The sequence below is a fragment of the Hyperolius riggenbachi genome, chromosome 2 (genome assembly GCF_040937935.1).
Source record: "Hyperolius riggenbachi isolate aHypRig1 chromosome 2, aHypRig1.pri, whole genome shotgun sequence".
NCBI classification, from domain to species: Eukaryota; Metazoa; Chordata; class Amphibia; order Anura; family Hyperoliidae; genus Hyperolius; species Hyperolius riggenbachi.
In genome coordinates, this window is record NC_090647.1 from 574827200 (window position 1) to 574836884 (window position 9685).

General features: G+C 44.0%; 1 pseudogene; it reads right to left on the reverse strand.

Annotated features, from left to right (window-relative positions):
* LOC137545326 (zinc finger protein 729-like) overlaps positions 1 to 9685 on the reverse strand; it is a 139640-nt pseudogene that overhangs the window by 60090 nt on the left and 69865 nt on the right.

Below are 9685 nucleotides of genomic sequence, written 5' to 3' on the forward strand. Positions count from 1 at the left end.
TTAGCACTCTGAGACACGGGACGGTCTGTGTCATTGCACAGAATCATCTTATTTCAGTTCAACAGTCTGGTTTTACTAAACACAGGTCCGGTCTCACTAACATGCTCAGCTTTCAAAGTGTAACTGTCGGGCATAAAATCAATTCTATAATTTTATCTGGTAAACAAGTAATAAGGATGCTAACCAGGCAATCCACAAGCTAATAATCACTCTTACTTTTCTTCTCCATCAGACACCATTCCCCAGTCTCCCTGGCACTTACTTGGTACATCTGCCACACAAAGGAAGTTGCAGGGCATGCTGGGTTTTCTTTTTTTCTGCTTTCCTTTCCCCTCAGACATAACTAATGCATCCTGATTGGCTGAAGCCTCTTTCCTCCTGTTTTCCCCTCCCACATCTCTGATCTGATTGGCCAATATTTCTCATGCTGAGACAATGCACTTTCTATGGCAGAGCTGGGTGGGAGTGTCTGATGACTGGGAGGAGGGCTGGCAATGATACACAGACAGAGTAAGGGAGGAAATTACGTCAGGATTGGCTTCAAAATAGACAGTCAAAATGGAAAATCCTAAGAAGAGTTTTCTTATTTTATTTTACTATAGAAAAATCGCTAAAATCAAAATGTGGACAGTGCAATACATGTTATGTAAGTAGAGCAAGTATTTATCTACATATATATGTGTTTTTTTCTGAGATAGTATGGCTGACAGCTCCTCTTTAAGAAGTGTTGAATGAACATTTAGATTTTGGGAAATGTATGAGAATCATCAAGAATGTGCAAAGCAGTAATCAAAGCAAAAGGTGGCTACTATGCAGAACCTAGAATATGACATATTTTCAGTTGTGTCACACTTGTTGGTTATGTACTATACTTCCACATGTGGTAATTCATAGTTTGGATGCCTTCAGTGAGAATCTACAATGTTCATAGTCATGGCAATAAAGAAAACTCTTTGAATGAGAAGGTGTGTCCAAACTTTTGGTCTGTACTGTATATAGACATGTGACTATGGTAGGGATTAGATTGTGAGCTCCTCTGAGGGACAGTTATGTGACATGACTATGTACTATGTACAGCACTGCGGAAGATGTCAGCACTATATAAATACTAAATAATAATAATTCCATCATGTCACCTCAGTTCAGGGACTTTATTGCTTTACAAACCAATGCACTGAGCAGCATGAAAGAGTCCTCAGGATTCTGGGTAAATATGCTGCCATGTGCCTCTAGCAAGGGATAAAACAAACACTGGAGAAGACCACTGATGGCCAAACCATTTCCCACACTCAGTGCAGTAATAGAGCTTCTGCCAGTGATGAGAGAGGGATAAGCGGAACTGAACAAGCCTGTTATTGGCTGCTGCACTCCCCTCTCCATCCTCCCTACTGCCTGCTATGCTGGGGAGATGGAGAGCAGTATGCTGTGGCCACTTCAGGTTCTCTGGAGGCAAAGCTATCACTGACCCTTACTTACCACCAATGTGACATCTCTCATGTCTGACAAGGTTTGATTTATATGCAAAATGTTTCCCACACTCTGCACATGAATAGGGCTTCTCACCAGTGTGAGTTCTCTCATGTATGACAAGCTGCGATCTATGTGCTAAACATTTCCCACACTCAGCACATGAATAGGGCTTCTCACCAGTGTGACATCTCTCATGTCTGGCAAGATGTGATTTCCGTGCAAAACATTTCCCACACTCAGCACATGAATATGGCTTCTCACCAGTGTGAGATCTCTCATGTCTGGCAAGATGTGATTTATACACAAAACATTTCCCACACTCAGCACATGAATAGGGCTTCTCACCAGTGTGAGATCTCTCATGTGTGACAAGCTGTGATCTCTGTGCAAAACATTTCCCACACTCAGCACATGAATATGGCTTCTCACCAGTGTGAGTTCTCTCATGTATGACAAGTTGTGACTTATTCACAAAACATTTCCCACACTCAGCACATGGATATGGCTTCTCACCAGTGTGAGATCTCTCATGTATGACAAGCTCCCCTTTACAACAAAAACATTTCCCACACTCAGCACATGAATACGGTTTCTCACCAGTGTGAGATCTTTCATGTCTGACAAGCTGTGATTTATCTGCAAAATATTTCCCACACTCAGCACATGAATAGGGCTTCTCACCAGTGTGACATCTCTCATGTATGACAAGCTCCGCTTTGGACAGAAAACATTTCCCACACTCAGCACATGAATAGGGCTTCTCCCCAGTATGAGATCTCCCATGTATGACAAGATGTGATTTCCGTACAAAACATTTCTCACACTCAGCACATGAATAGGGCTTCTCACCAGTGTGAGATCTCTCATGTATGACAAGTTGTGACTTCTGCACAAAACATTTCCCACACTCAGCACATGAATATGGTTTCTCACCAGTGTGAACTCTTTCATGTATAACAAGCTCCCGTTTAGACCTAAAATATTTCCCACACTCAGCACATGAATAGGGCTTCTCACCAGTGTGACATCTCTCATGTATGACAAGCTGTGATTTCTGCACAAAACATTTCCCACACTCAGCACATGAATAGGGCTTCTCACCAGTGTGACATCTCTCATGTATGACAAGCTCCCCTTTACACCGAAACCATTTCCCACACTCAGCACATGAATAAGGCTTCTCACCAGTGTGGGATCTCTCATGTCGGACAAGCTGTGATTTACCCACAAAACATTTCCCACACTCAGCACAGGAATATGGCTTCTCCACAGTGTGACATTTCTCATGTTTGACAAGCTGTGATTTCCGCACATAACATTTCCCACACATGGAACAGGAATAAGACCCTCTATCTGCAGGAGACTCTTGTCCAGTGACATCATCATCCGTTGTACAGTCTGTGGATACAGAGAGACGAGTCTCTGAGAGGTTCCTGATGCCGGGACTCTGCGCTGCAAATAGAGAAACATCATCACTTCCTGTTAGAGAATTCTGAGGGGAGGAGCAATCATCATTAGGGAGGGTCAGTGAGCTGCTGAGAATTCCAAGTTCATGCAAAGTTTATGCAGATTAGGAATGGACAAGAGGCAGCAGCTGCATAACTTTGCATATAATTAGCATACAATTTGCACCATCTCAGAGATATTGGCAGGTGACTGGCCACCACTAGTTATCAGCCTGACATAGAACTGCAGAAGGTTGTGCTCATTACAGACAGCCAGTCACATGACAATAACCTTGCCTTCCATGGATATGTTATGTAGTTAGGAATTCAGCCAATGAAAGGCAGATCTCATCAGATCCCTCTCATAAAATAGACGGAGTAGATCCATAAGATGGAAACCAATTCACACTACAGAGATTGGCGGCCGATTCCCGCTAATCCCTGAAGATAGCGCAATTCTAACTATATGGCAGTGATCTCGCTGCAGCGATTGCCGCTGATCGCAGGCGTTCCACGAGCAGCTATTGCAAACACGTTGCATGCAGCATTTTGCCGCGATTCTCCAGTGATCGCAGTACAGGGCTTAACAAAGTGCTGATCGTCGGGGGTAGCGAGGGTGTCCAGTAATTTCTACCCCACTAATTGCGGTAAAATCGCCCTGCATATTGAAGTGTGAGTGGCCTTTAGGGTAAAAGATCTGAATATGGAAATAGATCTGAGCTGCTTCATTGATAAAGGCTGAAGGGGAGTGGAGATAGTTATTCCCCTGGCCCATTGGAGGGGCTGCTGAGATTGGGGTCCTGTAGATTGGGGCATGTGTATGGGATTGTATCCGGGAGCAGAGGGGCAGAGGTGAGTATAACCCCCTAATCCATATGTAACTAACATATACCCCGTTTCTCTGGGAGGACATTTATTACATTTTATATACTACTAGCTGATGACCCAGCATTGCCCGGGAATGTATTTAGCTGCTGTTGCTCCTCCCATGTTTTCTAACCCTAACGCACAAACACTCAATGACCAAGTTTGTGAGCTTTGTGGTCTTTGGCATCAATAATTTGCATTGAAATGAAAAAATCTGATTGGCTGTTTGCGGCTCCACCCCCTTTTTTGAATTTGAACCCCAGTGACCCAATGACCAACTGTACCAGGTTTGAGGCCTGTGCCATTAACAGTGCAAGAATGGTAGCAATTAAATATTCCCCTTGAAAAGCAATAGGTGAAGCTTTATACACTTTTGTAGGCTCCACCCACTTTTCTGAATATTAATCCCAGTCACTCAGTGACCAACTGGGCAAAGTTTAAGAACTATTAACAGTGTAAGAATGGCTGCAGTTTACATTTTCCCAGTGAAATTTGTATTTGTCTCCACCCACTGATGATCCGGCGTTGCCCGGATATGTATTTGGCTGGTGTTGGTTCAGCCCTCTTTCTAACCCTAACGCACAAACACTCAATGACTAAGTATGTGAGCTTTGGGGTCTTTAGCATCAATAATTTGTATATTCCAATAGAAATTAAACAAATCAGATAGGATGTTTGTGGCTCCACCCCTCTCCAACATTTGAACCCCTGTAGCAGGTTTGAGGCATCTTCCCAAAATTTGGGAACCCTGCCATAAACAGTAAGAAGGGCTGCAGTCTACATTTTCCCAGTGAAATTTGTTTTTGGCTCCGCCCACTTTTTCTAACCTGGACACACAGTCACTCAATGACCAAGTTTGTGAGCTTTCAGGTTCCTGGCATCAATAATTTGTATTTTCCCAAGAAATGAAACGGTTTGTGGCTCTGTCCCTTTTTCTGAATTTGAACCCCAATGACCGTCTGTAGCAGGTTTGAGGCTTGTGCCATTAACAGTGCAAGAATGGCAGCAATTTTAATATTCCCCTTGAAAATCAACAGGTGATTTTGATTGGCTTTTTTAGGCTCCACCCACTTTCCTGAACATTAATCACAGTCACCCAGTAACCAATTGTTAAGTTTGAGAACCCAGCCATTAACAGTGTAGAAGGGCTGAAGTTTACAATTTCCCAGAAAAATCTGTTTTTGACTCCACCCACTTTTTTGTAACCTTGACACACAGTCATGACCAAGTTTGTGAGTTTTTGGGTTCCTGGCATCAAAATTGTGTGAATGGAAGCAGTTTATCCAGAAAAGCAAATCTGATTGGCTGTTTGTGGCTCCGCCCCTTTAGTGAATTTGAACCCCCATCACTTGATGACCGACTGTAGCAGGTTTAAGGCCTCTGCATTTAACAGTGCAAGAATGACATCAGTTTCAATATTCCCCTTGAAAATCAATAGGTAAATTTTGATTGGCTCTTGTAGGCTCCACCCACTATTCTGAATAGTAATCCCAGTCACCCAGTGACCAACTGTGTCAAGTTTGAGAACCCTGCCATTAACAGCGTAAGAATAGCTGCAATTTATATTTTCCCATGTAAAAAGTTAGTTGTTTTTGGCTCCGCCCACTATTTCTAACCTTGACATACAGTCACTCAATGACCAAGTTTATGAGCTTTGGGGTCTTTGGCATCAATAAGTTGCATTTTACCATTGAAATTAAACAAATCTGATTGGCTGTTTTTGGCCTGCTCCCTTTTCAGAATTTAAACCCCAGTCTCCCAGTGACTGACTGTACCAGATTTGAGGCCTCTACCATTACGAGCATATGAATGGCAGCAATGTAAATATTCCCCTTGAAAATCAAAAGGTGAATTTTGATTGGCTGTTGTAGGCTCCACCCACTTTCCTGAATATTAGCCCCAGTCACCCAGTGACCAACTGTTCCAACAAGTTTGAGAACCCTGCCAATAACATAATGTCTGAAATCAATCTAAAAAATCTGATTGGCTGTTTGTGGCTCCACCCCCTTTAGTGAAGTTGGTCCCCAGTCACCCAATAACTGACTGTATCAGGTTTGAGGCCTCTGCCATTAACAGTTTAAGACTGGTAGCAATGTAAATATTCCCCATGAAAATCAATAGGTGAATTTTGATTGGTTGTTTTAGGCTCCACCTACATTTCTGAATATTCATCCCAGTCACCCAGTGGCCAATTGTGTAACGTTTGGGAACCCTGCCATGTAAAAAATTAAGTTGTTGGCGCCGCACACTTTTCTAACCTTGACATACAGTCACTCAGTTATCAAGTTTATCAGCTTTGGGGTCCTTGGTATCAATACTTTGTATATTCCCATTGAAAAATAAACAAATCTGATTGGTGTTTGTGGCTCCGCCCCCTTTCTGAATTTGAACGCTAATCACCCAGTGACCAACTGTACCAGGTTTGAGGCATCTGCTATTAACAGTATAAGAATGGTAGTGTAATGATCCGCTCAGCTGCCTGCGCAGGCAGGCAGCTTTTTGACCACTGTTCAGGTCTGCATGCTGCAGGTCTCTGGAAAAGAGACCTTTTGTCAGTTTTGCAGCTTGCTGCTGAGGGATTTGCATACGTTTGTCATGCAAATTGCCTAGCCACATCCTTTGTAGGCTTGCTCTATATATACCATGTGATTCCACAGTACGTCGCTGGTCATAAGGGTTTGTCCTGTGAAACACTCCTGGAGTGTCAGCCATGCTTATTGTTTGAAGATTAGCTTAGAGTAATTCCTGGGGCTGCGCTAGGCATCCTTGCTAGAGCAGTCAGGATTGTATTATTTGTATTGCCTGTTCTGTCTCTCTTGCTGTACTTGGATCGCACTTGCTCTGGCGGAAAGAGCAGTGGATTCAGCTCGCTCTGTTTCTATACTTGGATCACACTCGCTCTGGCGGAAAGAGCAGTGGATCCTGCTAAAGCTATCTTGCTATACTTGGATCGCACTTGCTCTGGTGGAAAGAGCAGGGGATCCTGCTAGCCCTGTTGCCTTACTTGGATCGCACTCGCTCTGGCGGAAAGAGCGGTGGATCGCATCTCTCACTTATTCCTGTTTTCGTGTATCTGTCTTGTCTGATACGAACGCTTGCTGGAGGCTCGGTGAGGTAACCGTTAAGCAAGCACTCGCGTCCTCTGTTTCATGTTTGTCTGTCGGTGGTTAGTTAGGCGTGCTTGTCTCTGTTGTGCTTAACACACGGAGACCGCGCAGTAAACGCGTTTGCTGTTGCGAATGAGTGCGGTGTTCGCGTTTAGTTAGCGTTTGTTATTTTCCTTATCCTCTCATTGTATGATTTGCTGTGCCTTTGCTACTCTCGTGCTCTGCCTTGCTGTAGCCTTGTGTCACCTCTGGCGATCGCCTCTCTCGCGATTGCGTTCCTACTTCATATCTGCTGTTGTGTGTGCACCGTCGCGGGTTGGCAACTAGATTGGTGTACACACATACAATCTGTCCCTTTGCTCATTCTCATTCGCTTCTCAGGCGATTGCGTTCTCACTCGGTTTCCTCTGTTGTGTGTCCACCGTCGCAGGTTGGCTACTAGATTGGTGGACATACATACATTCCTCATCTGTGCTTATTCGGTCTTGTGTCGCTGTTAGCAACTGCCATCTCTGGCGATTGCCTTCTCACTTATCTTCCTGGTTGTGTGTTCATCGTCGCAGGGTGGCGACTAGATTGGTGGACACACATACCCTCTGTCGCTTTGACCTCTCTCTTTCAGGGCTATCTTGCCCTGCGTTTCTTCCCTTCGTGCAATTCCTGTCTGGCGTCTGTGGCAGGGCAGAGGAGCTGTTCCTCTGAACTCCACAGCTCCACCTGCCGACAGGAATTGCCTTGCACCTTTGCTGGGTTCCCTCAAGTTATACGCTTGTGGAGGATTTCCGCAGTGTCAGCGCACGTCCTGTGCGCTGATCACGGAGATAATTCCTCAATCGTTACAGGTAGCAGCTTAAATATTACCCTTGAAAATCGAAAGGTGCATTTTTATTGACTGTTGTAGGTTCCACCTACCTTCCAAAATCTTAATCTCATTCACCCAGTGACCAACTGTGCAAAGTTTGAGAACCCTGCCATTAACGGTGTAAGAAGGGCTGCAGTTTATATTTTCCCAGTGAAATTTGTTTTTAGCTCCACCCACTTTTTGTAACCTTGACACAAAGTCACTCAATGACCAAGTTTGTGAGCTTTCAGGTTCCTGGCATCAAAAATGTGTGAATGGAAGCAGTTTATCCACCAAGGAAATCTGATTGGCTGTTTGTGGCCCCGCCCCTTTAGTAAATTTGGACCCCAGTCACCCAAAGACCGACTGTAGCAAGTTTGAGAACCCTGCCATTAACAGTCTAAAAATGGCTGCAGTTTACATTTTCTCATTCAAAATGAATGGCTGAAATTTGATTGGCTGCTTTATGCTCCGCCCACTATTCCTGGATTTGTAACCTGGGTCACCAAGTGACCACCTGTGCCAAGTGTGGGGACTCTGGCTTGATTACTGTGAGAATGGCAGCCTTTTACATTTTTTCCATTGACATGAATGGGTGGAATCTGATTTGCTGTTTGTAGCTCCGCCCAAGTGTGCAAGGGAGGGGGGGGGGGCGCGACACCCCCAGAACATATCATCCCAGGTAGTAAGGGATCTGTATAACACACACACACACACACACACACACACACACACACACACACACACACACACACACACACACACACACACACACACACACACACACACACACACACACACACACACACACACACACACACACACACACACACACACACACGATTTTATATATATATATAGATTGTACTATATTATTCTATATTCTTACCAACTTTTTTTCATTTGTATATACAACTAGGAAAAACAAAAAGTTTGCTTTCCTAAAACAGAAAGGGCCTGATTCACAAAGCGGTGCTAACAGTTAGCACCCTGGTGAAAAGCCCTTTATCACGCCTAAACTCAGTTTAGGCATAAGTTTAGGTGTGATAAGTTTAGGTGTGATAAGTTTAGGCATGATAAGTTTAGGTGTGATAAGTTTAGGCATGATAAGTTTAGGTGTGATAAGTTTAGGCGTGATAAGTTTAAGCACCAACTGCGTTAGCACCGCAGTGCACAGCTGATCAAAAGTTTTGCGCTAGCAAAGTCTGGTGCACTTCGCATAGAGTTTAATGGCGCTGCTTTGCGTGCGGGACTTTGCACGCTATCTACACTTATCTAAACTTAGCATGCCTAAACTTATCACACCTAAACTTATCACACCTAAACTTATCACGCCTAAACTGGTTTTTCACCAGTGTGGTGCAAAGGTTATCATGCCTAAAGTCTTTTAGGCATGATAACTGAGTTATCACCGCTTTGTGAATCAGGCCCCTAGAATTTGCGATAATTCAGGTTGGAGTGAGCTTGAGATGTCTCCCAGTGCATCACTGCTGAATATATGCAAATGAACCATTATTACCGTTAGAAGCTAAACACACCACCAGAACCGCTGGAATGCAATGATGTGTCAGCTTGTTAATTTGTACAGAGCCATAATAATCCAACATGCATACAGTTTCGGATTGTTTGATCCTCATCAGTGCATGGCATGGATTAATTTGGCTCTATGCAGTAGGGCTTGTAACACCGAGAGGTACAGACTAACCAGCAAGCTCATGGTGACCCAGAACTCATTGGAGTGTGTAAGGGACTACAATGATCCTAAAAGCCCCCTTACTAAAAGCTCACTCCAACCTGAATTATCGCAAATTCTTTCTGTTTTAAGAAAGCAAACGTGTTTTTCTTAGCATCTTAGTAAGGGGGCTTTTAGGACCATTGTAGCCCCTCACACACTCCAATGAGTTCTGGGTCACCATGAGCTCGCTGGTTAGTCTGTACCTCTCGGTGTTACAAGC